Below are 14,931 nucleotides of genomic sequence, written 5' to 3'. Positions count from 1 at the left end.
AAACTCTCTCACACACACACACACACACACACACACACACACACACACACACACACACACACACACACACACACACACACACACACTATAAAACAATCTAAATTCCATCACTGTCGCTCTTACTCTTCACTCTCAGCTCCTCCTCCTCCTCTTTCTCCTCCTCTAGCGACTTCATCTCCACTTTTGTTTTGCTCTGTTTTCCTTCCCTCGCACTTCTCTCGCCCTCCCCGAAGTCCTCGTCCACCGGCAGAGGGCAGGGGATGATAAAGGTGATGGGAAATTCAAGGGAACATTTCTAACCACTGGAATGACTTTTGTGTAGAGTGTGTGAGGGAGGGAGGGTGTTAGAGAGTAAACGGTGGATATTAGAGAGTGTGAGGATGTGATGGAAGAGACAACAGTGTGACGGAGATAAACTACCTCTAAAAGAAAAACTCTCCCACCACCCCAAAAAAGTACGTGAATATGTAACTTTCTGTAACTCTTTTCCCATCTCCTATATATAGATATATATATATATATATATATATATATATATATATATATATATATATATATATATATATATATATATCTATATATATATATATATATATATATATATATATATATATATATATATATTTTTTTTTTAGATATCTAGTTTCATATCCATTTTTCTTTCTAACTTCAACTTTTTAACACTAGTTTTGCTTATTTTTTTATTCAGTGCTTGTTCTTCCTTCTTTACCCTTTTTTGTTAATGTTCAGTGCCATTTAATTTTCTTTCAACGTATTAATGGTTCTTCTACTCTTCGTCCTTCCTCGTTTTCTCCTTTATTTCAATTACTTATTTTAATGTTTCTCTTGGTTACACATCTACATCCATAACAGCAAAGTTCACACAATGTAGTTTTCCTTTCCTAAGCTAATTGTTTGTGCATAACTTTTTCACGTGTGAGCTGGTTCAGTCCAGCAAGCAAATTTTAGCATATCATCTAATTCTTTCCATTTCATAATGCGGCTTTTGTCCCTCAATTTCTCATCCTTGAAATAACTACTCTTTACTTTTTACTTTTGTGGGAGCGGCGAGTAGTGGGCTTTTTTGTACTCTTTTTGTTGCCCTTGAGCCGTATCCTTTGATGTAAAAAAAAAAAAAAAAAAAAAAAAACCTGCCTATTCTGCCTAATTTCAACAGATAGTTTACTTAACACCTCTGCTCGCTTCTATTGCATTCTCTCCATAGTCATTTGCTAAGCCTTGATCCTTTGATACCTATTTTGCGCACATTCAAATAATATATAGCTATCACTGAAGCCATTTCACTACAACAAACCATTTTGATGAATCTTCTATTCGTCTCTATTGAATTCCTTCTTCGGTGACTTTCCTTCCTTCCTTCCTTCTGTTCAAATCTCTTTTTCCCAACTTCCATTTATTCCTCTCCTTCAATTTGGTTTCCTTAACAAGCCACTACATAAACCTTCAACTCCTCTGTGTTGCATATTCTTCCCTTGCGTCCCATTTAATCATCCGTGACCTTTCTCCTTTCTTAATTACTTGCACACATTTTTGCCTGACTTCAATTATTCCTAACGTTCAGGTCTACTTCCATTACCACAAACAGTATCATAAACCTTACACTCGTCTCTATTGCATATTCTTCCCTTGCGTCCCATTTAATCATCCGTGACCTTCCTGCCTTTTATACTTTTTTTCCTATCTTCCAGTTATTCCTAATGTTCAAATCTGGTTCCTTTTCCACGGGTCATTTCGCAAACCTTCTCTCCATTACATATTCCTCCCTTACGTCTCATTTGCTCATCCGTGACCTTCCTCCCGTGCCTCTCTCGCCTCTTTTCCCCTCATTCGTCTGCCTCCACGCCTCGGCTTCATCTCCGGAGGCTCGCAGGAACGCAGTCCTCCCCGCCACGCCAGCCTGCGCCATAATAATTAGTCTGGGTCACGTATGTACTCTCATGCGCGTAGCCTAAGAAACAAATTTGATGAACTGAGATGTCTTGCTTTAACAGAAAATTTTGACATAATTGCTATAACCGAAACATTTATCGACACCACAAATATTGATTTAAGTTCCGAATACAACATAGATGGCTACAGACTCTTCAACAAAGATCGTGTAAACCGTAGAGGCGGTGGCGTCGCCCTTTATGTCAAAAGCTATTTGCAACCCACCGACAAAACACCGGGAAACAGTAACGTTGAACATTTGTGCGTGCGAGTAAACATTGCAAAAGTCAATTTAAATATATCTGTCACCTACAGACCTCCCGGGCAATCACTCGATGACGACCTTGAAATGTACAGCGTCTTAAGGCAGTCACTTAATAACAACGACTCACTGATATTAGGAGACTTTAACCTCCCCCATATCGACTGGGCGACACTGTCAGGTACAGAAGGCGAGTCACATAGAATGATCGAATTTCTAGAAGAAAATTATCTAAGCCAAATGGTTTCTGAGCCAACTCGACAAAATAATATACTGACCTTGTTATAACGACCCAAGATAACCTTGTCAGTAGTGTCACGGTAGGAGAACACCTCGGTTCTTGCGATCATAAATTAGTGCGCGTCGACATTAAAGCTCAATCATCAGTGACTGAAAATAAAGTAAAGGTGCCCAATTTCAAAAGAGCTAACTTCATAGAAATCCGACAAAAACTAACAGAAATACAACTATCAGATGACGGCAACGTAGAGGAAGCCTGGCTGTTTTAAAAATCACTTACTCACTCAGCAGAACACATTCGTCCCTTGTGCGAGAAGCGAATTAACACTAATAAAAGCCCACCGTGGTTTAATAGCGAAATTAAACAATCAGTCAATGAGAGAAAATTGTTTTACAGGTTAAAGAAAGAACAAAGCACGCCCGAGAACATTAGACTCTATAATGATGCCAGGCGACGAGTAAAAAGACTAGTAGGTCAGGCAAAGCGTAGATATGAAGAAAATATTGCAGCCAACTGTAAAAATAACCCGAAATCTTTCTTCAGTTACATAAACAACAGAAAGGCGATCAAAAGTGGTATTGGACCTTTAACAAACAGCGACGGTGCACTAGTGACTGACAGCCAACACATTGCAAACCTCTTAAACAATTACTTTTCCTCGGTGTTTAATACTAACAGTCTTCCTCTCGCTACCACCAACACCAGTACTATTGTAAATCTCGAGCATGCATTGCCTAATTTTGAAATAACAACCGATGAAGTCCTTAAAGCTCTCCATTCACTTAAAACAAATAAAAGTCCTGGACCTGACAAAGTATATCCAACTCTGCTGAAAGAAACGAAGAGCGAAATACTCCTCCCTCACAACCGTATTCAATATGTCCTTGCGACAAGGCATCGTCCCTTCAGATTGGAAAAAGGCTAATGTGACACCGATTTTCAAGAAAGGAGACAAAAAAGTACCAGGTAATTACAGGCCCATCAGTCTAACTTCGGTTGTAGGTAAGCTACTTGAGGGCATAATTAGAGACAAAATTGTGAGTTACCTTGAAAGCCACTCATTGATTGGGGACTCACAACATGGTTTCCGAAACAAAAGATCCTGCCTATCAAACCTATTAACCTTTTATAACGACCTCTTCACTGTTTATGACGTAACCAAATCACTGGACGTAGTCTATCTTGATTTCCAGAAAGCGTTTGATAAAGTCCCGCATCATAAATTACTTTACAAATTAAAGCAAATAGATATTGACGGTCAAGTAAACCAATGGATCGCGAATTGGTTGAGCAACAGACAACAAAGAGTAGTGATCGACGGATTTAACTCAGAGTGGGCGCCTGTCACTAGTGGCGTCCCTCAGGGCTCGGTCCTTGGCCCAGTGCTCTTCATTATTTACATTAACGACGTGGATGTTGGACTCAATAACCGCATTAGTAAATTTGCAGACGACACAAAGATTGGTAACTCGGTTCTCACTGACGAAGACAGGCAAAGCCTCCAAGAGGATTTGCACAAAATTTCAGCTTGGTCGGATAGATGGGAGATGCCCTTTAACGTAGACAAGTGCCAGGTCCTTCAAGTTGGAACGAGGAATAAGAAGTTCGATTACGAAATGCGCGGCGTTAAACTCAAAAGCGTTCAATGCGTCAAAGACTTGGGGGTCAAAATCGCGTCAAACCTCAAATTCTCACAGCAATGCATCGATGCAGCAAATAAAGCGAACAGAATGTTGGGCTTCATTAAAAGAAACTTTGTATTCAAGAATAAAGATGTAATACTCCCGCTCTACAACAGTTTAGTCAGACCCCACTTGGAATATGCGGTACAGTTTGGTCCCCCCACCATGCAAAGGATATTGCTAAATTAGAAGGTGTTCAGCGTCGGGCAACGAAAATGATCCCTTCCTTGCGCAACAAATCCTACGAAGAAAGGCTTTCTATCTTTAACATGTTCTCTCTTGAGAAACGTCGCCTCCGAGGAAAATTGATCGAATGTTTTAAAATACTTAATGGTTTCACGAATGTAGACAGATCAACATTGTTTATGATCGATGACAGTCTGCGCACGAGGAACAATGGCGTAAAACTCAGATGTAGACAAGTAAATTCAGATTGCACCAAATTTTTCTTCACCAACGTTGTAGTGCGAGAATGGAATAAGCTTCCACCATCAGTGGTCCAGTGTAACACGATTGACTCCTTCAAAAATAAGCTCGACCGTCACTTCCTTCAACTTAATATCAACTAGAGTAGAAATGCAACGTTTTGGAGTCTTCTGATTAATGTAAAATCACTTAGGTTTAAGGACAGACCACCAAGTCTGGACCATGGGGTCTGTGTGGTCTGATTTTCTATGTAAATCTATGTAAATTCATTCATTCCTCTCTTCGCTCCTTCCCTCTCTCCCTCACTCCCTCCAGTCCTCCTTTAGTTCTTCTTATATGCCGCCCAAGACTTCTTTTTTCTTCTTCATATTCTCTTGCTTCCTTCTTTCTCTTTTGCTTGTTTTTATTTGACTTCCTTTTCCACCTCCTTTTTTTCGTGTTGGTCTGTCAGCTTGTCTCTTGTGTGTCTATTTTTCTGCCTGTCTGTTTGTCTGCCCGTCTCTCTCTCTCTCTCTTTTCCCCTGTTCCTACCTACTTATTTTTCCCAGTCATCTATTTTCACCTAATCTTCCTTCCCTCCAATCATTCACGGCTCCCTCAACACCACGTCAATCGCATCACCTTCTCCCTTCGAAAATCCGTCAACGCGCTTTTTATACCGTTTCTTACTCTAGCGATCCCCTTCGTAAAACATAGAACCTCCTCCTGCATGAACGGGGCTTCCTTAATTAACCTTCCCTTGCCTGCTTCCACGCATGTTCCTCCCTTCGAGTTGTCATTTTCATGCCTTTGCGATGAAGTGACGTGGCAGTGTTGAAGCAAGACCTGTCCCTATTTTTGGATCCTGGAGGTGAAGGAGGAAGAGAAGGAGGAGGTAGAGCACAACATGAAGAGGTGGTGATGAGACTGCTTGGTAGGTTTGTATGGGATAGAGAGAGGAGTAAGAGGAGAAAGGAGAGGGAGGAGTAATCATCTGGTACTTTTAGATGATAGATGAACTGGGAAGGGACAAGATGAGGAGGTCGGGATGATACAGCTGGATAGGGGTGTATGGGAGAGAGAGAGGAGAGAGAGAAGAGATAAAATTGCAAGGTTAGAGAAGTTGCAATCTTGTACTTTAAATAGTAGATGAGCTGGGAAGGGGGACACGATATGGGGCAGTGGTGGAGCTAGATAGGGATAGGTGGAGGAGAGATGAGAGGGGCAGAGATAGTGCAGGGAAGGAGAAGGGAGAGAAGGGAGTGGCAAGTAATCTTAAACAAATAGAAGAGCTAACAGTGATTCGAAGATAGGAAAGCTGACGTGGTAGTGATTATATAGCTGGATAGAGGTAGGTGGGGAGAGCTGAGAGGGACAGAGAGAGTGCAGGGAAGGAGCCTGGAGGGCAGCGAGTGTCTGGTACTTTTCAACGATGAGAAGAGGGAACAATGATTCGAAGAGGAGCAGGATTAGGAGGTGGCGATGATATAGCTGGAAGAGAGAGCCTGGAAGAGAGACTAGAGGGAGATAAGAGTGCAGGGAAGAAGAGGGGAGGGAAAGTAGTGTCTGGTAGTTTTCAACGATGAGAGGAGGGACCAGTGATGAGAAGAGGGGCAAGCTGAAGAGGTGGTGATGATATAGCTGGAAGAGAGAGCTTGGGGGAGAGAGGAGAGGGACAGAGAGAGAGAGTGCAGGAAAGGAGAAAGGAGAGAAGGGAGTGTCTGGTACTTTTCAACGATGGGAAGAGGGGGAAGATGAGGGGGTGGTGATGATATAGCTGCAAGAGAGAGCGTGGGAGGGAGAAGAAAGGGAGATAAGAGTGCAGGGACGGAGAGTGAATACAAAAAAACACGAAGGAGGAACAAACAACAGCAGACTTGATGGTCCTTACGAGGCTGTTTGTGACAAGCCACACTAACTATCTAATCAAAGGTGGAAGATGAAGGACAGCAAGGGCGAAGGTTTAGGAGGAAGTATCAGGTCCCTTTAAATGATGGATGAAGTGTGGATGTGTTGATGTGTGAGAGAGGCGAGAGGTGTTGCAAGCGCTTCGTTCCCTTAAGGCGTGTTTATCGGGTGTGATTTTCTGGTCATCACACACCTGGGAGGCTATCTGTTACCTGCTATAACATGAATCTGGCTCGAGAGGATCCCATTTTTCTACTGTGGCTGATAATTCTTTCTCTTTCTCCCTCGTAGGTACGTATTGGGTTGTATCTACCTCGTACGTGAGTGCGTGTGAGCCTGGCAGACACAATGGAAGGCTTTGGTGAGTGTACAGACGATTGTTGGGCCTTTGATTAAATATGTATATCTAATATTTACCGAAAATAGAATACGCACTGTAGTTTGTTAAAAGAAGACCGAATAAGAAAATAAAGTCTAGTATACAGATATCTAAACGTAGGCCTTGAATAGCTGTAATAAAATAAGCCTTGATTCATATGTCTAAGGCCTACCTAATCCGAAACAGACAGGGTGCTTAATTTAGAGGGAAACGTAACTCCGGGACAGAGATCTAAAGTGAACCGCGAAAATAACAACTAAAACGCTGAAGATGACTAACGTAAGAAAAGAAAAAAGAAGAAGACCAACGGAAGCAGTTTTGTATATGGACAGGAATGAAAAAAATAAAGGAGAAAATGAGGTAACTAACTAAGACAAAATACTAAACCTAACGCGTGAAAAATAATATATAGGTCCGAAAATGACCCCCATTCCGCCATAAACAAGTATATATCGTCACCTTCGTAAACAAACCGCCTAAGTCATTATTTTCTACTTTACAGGAAATCATAAAAGAAGTCATTATCTCATTTGGCTTAAGATTTGGACAGAAATGAAAAGGCCGATTCTAGAACACTCAAACCCTGAATGACGAAGGCAACTATACAAAAAATGGGCGTCACCTGTTGAAAAATTTATGTAGACAAAAACCTGGAAATCTTTGAAAAATGACTTAGGCGATTATTTTATGAGGGTGACGATATATTTATGAAAAAACGACAAATAAGCTGTTAAACTTTACTAACACCGCGCCATAAACGACAAAACGGTGAAAATAAACGTCATAACTTTGCACGAGACGAACACGGAGTCATAAACGCGGCAAGCGGAGAGCGTAACGAACGAGGCTCATCCACGTGCTGTTCATTTGTCCCTCCGCGCCTCCCCTCGGCCCTGACAACTTATTCATCAGCCCCCGGGTCGCCCTACACGCCCTACATGACCATTTACTTCGGCTGTGAGGGTGCTCCGGAGGGTTCTTTGGAGGGTGGAACGTTTTCATGCTAGACAAAGAGAAAATACAAGTGAAGGAACGATGCATTTGTTATATCGTATTGGGTTCTTCTAACTTGCCTTTCTAGTATGAGCAATGGAAATATAGTGAAAAGTGTGTGAAAAACGGTATGAACACACAAGAACGAGCACACAAACGAACACAAACACATACATGCATACTATAAAGACACACACAGAAACTCAATCTCACAGAGGCATGCACATACACACACACCTCACAAACAGAATATACACTACGCTCATACTTAAATACCTGAAGAAGAAACATCGCTTAAATTATAAACAGGTATGCAAAAGGTATGAGTGGAGTCTAAGGCTCTTCGTCTCATCAGCTCTCCTCCTCCTACTGATAGTCTTCTACCTCGTAAATTCCGCCGCCATGTTGCCTCTCTTTCTATCTTCTATAGATATTTTCACGCTGACTGCTCTTCTGAACTTGCTAACTGCATGCCTCCCCCCCTCCCGCTGCCTCGCCATACACGACTTTCTATTGAAGCTCATCCCTTTACTGTCCAAATCCCTTACGCACGAGTTAACCAGCATTTTCATTCTTTCATCCCTCACGCTGGTACACTCTGGAACAATCTTCCTTCATCTGTATTTCCTCCTGCCTACGACTTGAACTCTTTCAAGAGGAGGGTATCAGGGCACCTCTCCTCCCGAAATTGACCGTGAGCTGCCCGTGAACTGTTTCCTCTGCAGTAAAAAGAATGTTGAAAAAAAGGATCGCAGAGACACATGCATTGACCAAAAAGAATTCCGGTGCTCAGAAGTTTCCTTAGAATTCAAAAGAGTAAAAAGAAAAGTCTTGGATATTAACTCCTTGCCACTTCCACGAGCATCTATCTTTTGCATGTAGCTTACAAGAATATTGGCTCAGGCGCACCACAAAGAAAAAAAAAAAAATGAAATACTTTGAGAGAAGACGGTATGCTCATAAGTCTCACTCTCTCTCTCTCTCTCTCTCTCTCTCGGCAGTAAATCATAATCCGTATTCATTAGCAATAATCTCGAGGCGAAAACTGTGAAAAGAGAAAGAGCGAGAGGAAAAGAGGGACGAGGAAGAGAGAAAACGTATAAAGCAAATGCGTAGACTCAACTAAATATTCAAAGGCTGGATTAGTCTGGGCGGGGAGAGGGGAGCGAAATCACAAGTATTACTAAATGAAAGGAAAAAAGGAGACTAGAGGCAGGAAATTTGTAATGTGCTGGATGACATAATCTGAAGTCATGTTTTAGTGTGTTGGAAGGGGGAAACATTTGAAAAAAACATTTGAAACATTTTATTATCCCTTTTTTATACAATTATGTATTTACAATAATTTACTAGTGCAGGGAGCCCATTTAAGGCTGTATGCTTTTTGGGCAGTACTGGAACTTAGGTTCCGGATTTAATCAATAGTGGAAAAAGCAAAAAATATATATATATATATATATATATATATATATATATATATATATATATATATATATATATATATATATATATATATATATATATATATATATATATATATATATATATATATATATATATATATATATATATATATATATATATATATATATATATATACACATACAAACATATAATATATTGACAAAAGTAAAATGATGATAATAATGATAATAATAATAATAATAATAATAATAATAATAATAATAATAATAATAGTTATAGAAATAATAATAATAATTAACATTGTGATAATTATTAAATAATAGTAGTGTAAATAATAATTAAAGTGATAATATTAACACAATATCATTAGTACAAAAATTGTAATTGATTTATAAAAATAATATGGTAGTACAGTAACTGATAATGTAAGAAGTAATAGCATTAATACAATAATAATAGTATAAGGTAATAATTGATTAAGCTGAGGACACACTCTGACAGATGATACATGGACTTAATAATTATAATTGAGAACAATATGTTTTTTAAATTGTTTTTTAAAGGAGTGTATTGAATTTAGAGCCTTAATATTATTAGGAATAGAATTCCATGTTTTAGGTCCTGAATAAAAAAGTGAGTGTTGAAAAAGTGTGAAATTATGGGCAGGTGTACGTAAATTTTCATGAGTACGGGTGAAATAAGTATGTTGTGGCTGTAAGGACACGGAGGTTTCACTTTTGATCTTTTTATACATGTAAATGCCAATTTGTAGCTTATTTATGTCAAAAAGTTTTAAGGAATTTGTTTCTTTAAAGAGAGGTTGTGTGTGGGCAAAGTAGTCACTGTTTGTAATAATTCTTATTATTTTATTTTGAAGTCTAAACAGAGGTAACAGGTGTGTGGGGTAGGTGTTGCACCAGATAGGCGTACAGTAATACAGGTGTGGTAAGACATGTGCGTTATATAACATTTTCAAAACATCAATGGGCATTAATTCTTTAATTTGATATAACAGAGATACTAGCCTGGATAATTTAAGGATTTGGTTTGTTACGTGATGCTTAAAGGTCATGGTATCATCATACGTTATTCCTAATAATGTATGTTTATTAGTTCTGCTTATAATGTCTTGGGAAAAAAATAGGGACGGAAGCATTGATGGTGACTTATTAGTAAACAGCATATAAAATGTTTTGTTTAAGTTCACTGTTAATCTATTACTCAGACACCATTTATGAAAGGTTTGTAGGTCAGTGTTTGCTATATGTATCATGTCAGTAGGATTTTCACCAGTAATATTTAAGGTTGAGTCATCTGCGAAAAGGATTGTTTTAAGGTTTGTAAATATGTAAGTAATATCATTTATATATAAGAGAAACATGATTGGACCCAAGACACTGCCCTGTGGAACACCGTATTGAATAGGTAGAGATGCAGATAGACAAGTGTGGAATTTGGTTGATTGAGTTCTGTGGGACAAGTAATCCTGAAACCAGTCATGAATAATACCTCTAATTCCATAGTAATACAACTTACGTAATAATATATCGTGTCTGACTGTATCAAAAGCTTTGGTGAAGTCAACAAAGATGCTTAGTAATGACTGTTTATTATCTAAAGTGTTATAGATTTATTCTGAATAAGTTCTCAAGGCATCGAAAGTGTTTAGACCACGACGAAAACCAAACTGACTTGGATTAAGTATGTTTTTAGTTTCAAGAAAATTTATGAGAAATTTTTTCATTACTTTTTCAAAGATCTTAGAAAAAACATTTAGTAAGGATATTGGTCTATAATTACTTAGTTCATCTTTGGGACCTTTCTTATGGATGGGGACAACAGTTGCATGTTTTAGGAGTTGAGGAAATTTACCATTATTGATAGAATTATTAAAGAGTATGGACAAGGGTATTGCAAGTTGGTTTTTGCTGGTTTTTAATACAGATACTGGGATTTCATGCACATTGCACTTTTTGTTTTTAAGGGAATTAATTACAGTAATTACATCTTGGTGGATAATTATAGGAATTGTCATTGAATGAGGAAAGTCACCTTGAAGAAAGCTGAGAGGGTCTGTGGTGGAAGGTGGTAGACTGTGATCTATTTTAGGCGCAGCATTTGTGTAAAATTCATTAAAAGCTTGTGCAATTTGTAAAGGTTCAGAGAGTTTTTTACCATTATAGATTATGTTATTTGTGGAACTCTTCTTATGGTCATGATTAGAAAGTTGGTGGATTGTTCGCCATATTTTACGGGTGTTATTTTCAAAACTAGTGAATTGAGCCATATAGTAAGATTTTTTAGCTTGTCTTATAGTATTATTTAGGATGTTACGGTATTGTTTGTATTGAGCCTCAGTGACAGCACCAATTTTATAGTCCTTAAATAGCAGTAGTAGTAGTAGTAGTAGTAGTAGTTGTAGTGGTAGTAGCAGTAGTAGTAGTAGTGGTGGTAATAGTAGTAGTAGTAGTAGTAGTAGTAATAGTAGCAGTAGTAGCAAAAGTAGTAGCTCCTCATATTTCCCTTCACAAGATACAAATGGCTGAATATTTCCCGCCATAAATGCAAACCGTCTTGATATTATTAATTTGTATTACACAATATTGCACTGTAGCCTTAGTTATGCGCTCATATATAAACACATAACTCTAAAATCTCTCTCTCTCTCTCTCTCTCTCTCTCTCTCTCTCTCTCTCTCTCTCTCTCTCACTTCAGCCAGCCTCTAAAGGTGATATATATTAAGACAGCCTCGCCCCACACGCCTTTCGCTGCCGATCGTAAAATTCCCAGGAAATATTTGTCTGGCTTGGTGGAGGAAGGAATGTACTCTGCCTCCATTTGTGGTGGGCTGGAGGAGGAGGAGGAGGAGGAGGAGGAGGAAGAGGAGGAGGAGGAAGAGGAGGAGGCGGAGGAGGAGGAGAAGGAGGAAGGAGAAGGAGGAGTAAGGGGAGATCATGGAAAAAGATTAAGGGTGTGGATAAGAAAGATATTTACGCAGGAGGTCATCGGAAAAGTAAGTCAACAACAACAGGAAGGATTAACGAGAAAGTTGGACGGAATCATAATAAAAACAGGAAACTGAAGTAGCTAATAAAAAACGAAGATATATATAACGAGTGGAAGTGAGCGAGAGCGGATATCAACAACAACAAGAAATATTTACGAGAAAGGTTGAAGGAATAGTAGAGAAAGGAGACCTGAAATAAGATGAATAAAGAAAAGCAAAACGAGGTCGAGGAGGAGGAATACATAGGAATACATAGGAAGAACAGACACCAGAAGACCTATCGGTCTATGACGAGGGTGTCTGTTTACTACCGCTACTACTAGTAATCTACGTGTGGTAGGACAGGACAGAAAAGATGAAGGCTCCTCCCCACCCACCTCCCCCTCCGGCAACGTGCCGGCAGGAAATAGTTAGAAGAGAACACCATGTACCTTTAAAGAAGAAAGGGCCATGGAAATTTTACAGTAGAGAGAGAAATAAGAGGAAATTACTAACCTTAACTTACACTATTGGTAACCTAAGCTGTGGTGGAAAATGACTTCATTACATAAGAACATACGAATATAGAAATACAGGGAGACTGGAAGAGGACGAGTGGCCTACACAGGGCAGCCCCAGAATCCCCCCTAATACTCACAATGGCTGAGGTGTAGTTTCAGGGGCACAGGTGGAGGCCTGCTCCTCGTTTTACCGGCGGTACTAGGCACGCACCAGTAACCTGTCACCTTACTGCACCCACAGGAGGAGGAGGAGGAGGAGGAGGAGGCAAACGACAAGGAAGGCAACAAGGAAGCCGTTAAGGGTTAATATAATGCATGCACCGGCACGTACACACACACACACACACACACACACACACACACACACACACACACACACACACACACACACACACACAGGAGGCACACAAAGCGAAGGTGCCGTTCACAGGCCATAACTCGCCACATGCACACGGCCATAAACGCTTTCATGCCTGCAATAATAGTACACACACACACACACACACACGAAGTACAGTACACACACATGTTCAGAAGCACTAAGCCATTTCCGCAACATGTCTGCCTTTCCTTTACTCTCTCTCTCCATATATACAACCACCAGATGTAAAAGCAAGGAGAACGTCGGCTCTATTACAACAACTAGAACAATAACAACAACAACAACAGCAGCAACAACAATAATAAAGAGGCAACACTATCACCATCATCATCAGCAGCAGCAAGAACAACAAGAACATCACTATCAGCAGCCGCCACCCATAAACCAAAATAAAGACGTGCAGAGAGAGAGAGAGAGAGAGAGAGAGAGAGAGAGAGAGAGAGAGAGAGAGAGAGAGAGAGAGAGAGAGAGAGAGAGAGAGAGAGAGAGAGAGAGAGAGAGAGAGAGAGAGATAGAGAGAGATAGAGAGAGAGAGAGAGAGAGAGAGAGAGAGAGAGAGAGAGAGAGAGAGAGAGAGAGAGAGAGAGAGAGAGAGAGAGAGAGAGAGAGAGAGAGAGAGAGAGAGAGAGAGAGAGAGAGAGAGAGAGAGAGAGAGAGAGAGCAGCAGCCTATCAGTTTCCAGTCCTCCCATCACACGGCTGTCACACGGAAGGGAATAACAGGGCGCGAAGGTCATTATGGAGGAAGTAATGACACAGACCTCACCAGCTTGCCCTCCTCCATTCACCTTTCCCCCCCCTCTCCTCCCCTCCCCCCACCTGGTTTCTCGTTACTAGATGTTGATTCGAGAAACACTTATCACGTGAGTTTCCTGTCAGTGTCGGGTAAATGGTTTTCTCTGCTTGAACTTTTTTTAGAAATTCCCAAAGTTTGTTTAGTGTATCTCTATTGCTTCGTATAACTAAGCGATGGAGGTCACCCGCATGATGATGTGACAGAAGTGGCGTGTCGCGTTGAATCCCCTGACGTTTTATGCAGCACTGTCCATCAATAGTCAAAAGGCAGAAGTTTTTATTTATATATTTTTCACTACAATCATATTTATCATACTATTCCATCGTTATTACCGTATACTTTTTTATGATGTGTTATTTTTCCAAGGAGATATACTACGTATTAATCTTTGACTCGGCTCTCTTCCCTCCAGCCTGTGATTTCCTCTTATATATTATTAAAGGTTAAGAGATTAGTTTAGTTGCGTCCCACTTTTTTCCCATTTTTCTCTTTCCATTTCCCTCCCTCCCGGCATATCAGATTCACAAGAGCACCATAACGCAACCTGTGACGAGCCGGATTCTGACACGTAATTATCGAGGATGGACTGCTGGGGGAGGGGATGAGGGGGAGGGAAGGGAGAGGGGAAGGGGTAGGGGAGGTGGGGAGAGGGAAGGGAAAGTGGGATATCGAATAGCAAAAGATGGAAGACAAAAATAATGAGGAAGAGGGAAAAAATGTGAAATGTTTGTAGTCTACGTTTATATATTTTAATTCTTTTTATGATAGTGATTATAAAACTGTCAGTTTGGAAAATATGACTGAAGGCCTGTGTGTGTGTGTGTGTGTGTGTGTGTGTGTGTGTGTGTGTGTGTGTGTGTGTGTGTGTGTGTGTTTGTGTGTGTGTGCATGAACGAGTGCGTGAACCAAACACTGGCAGCCGGCGCGCCCCTCCCTCCCATGCCTCTTTACACCCCGTCAAGCGGCCGATCGTTAGGCGCAGACTATTTACCTTCGCCTCGC

This window comes from Eriocheir sinensis, chromosome 9, assembly GCF_024679095.1.
Source record: "Eriocheir sinensis breed Jianghai 21 chromosome 9, ASM2467909v1, whole genome shotgun sequence".
NCBI lineage: Eukaryota > Metazoa > Arthropoda > Malacostraca > Decapoda > Varunidae > Eriocheir > Eriocheir sinensis.
This window is presented reverse-complemented; position numbering follows the sequence as displayed.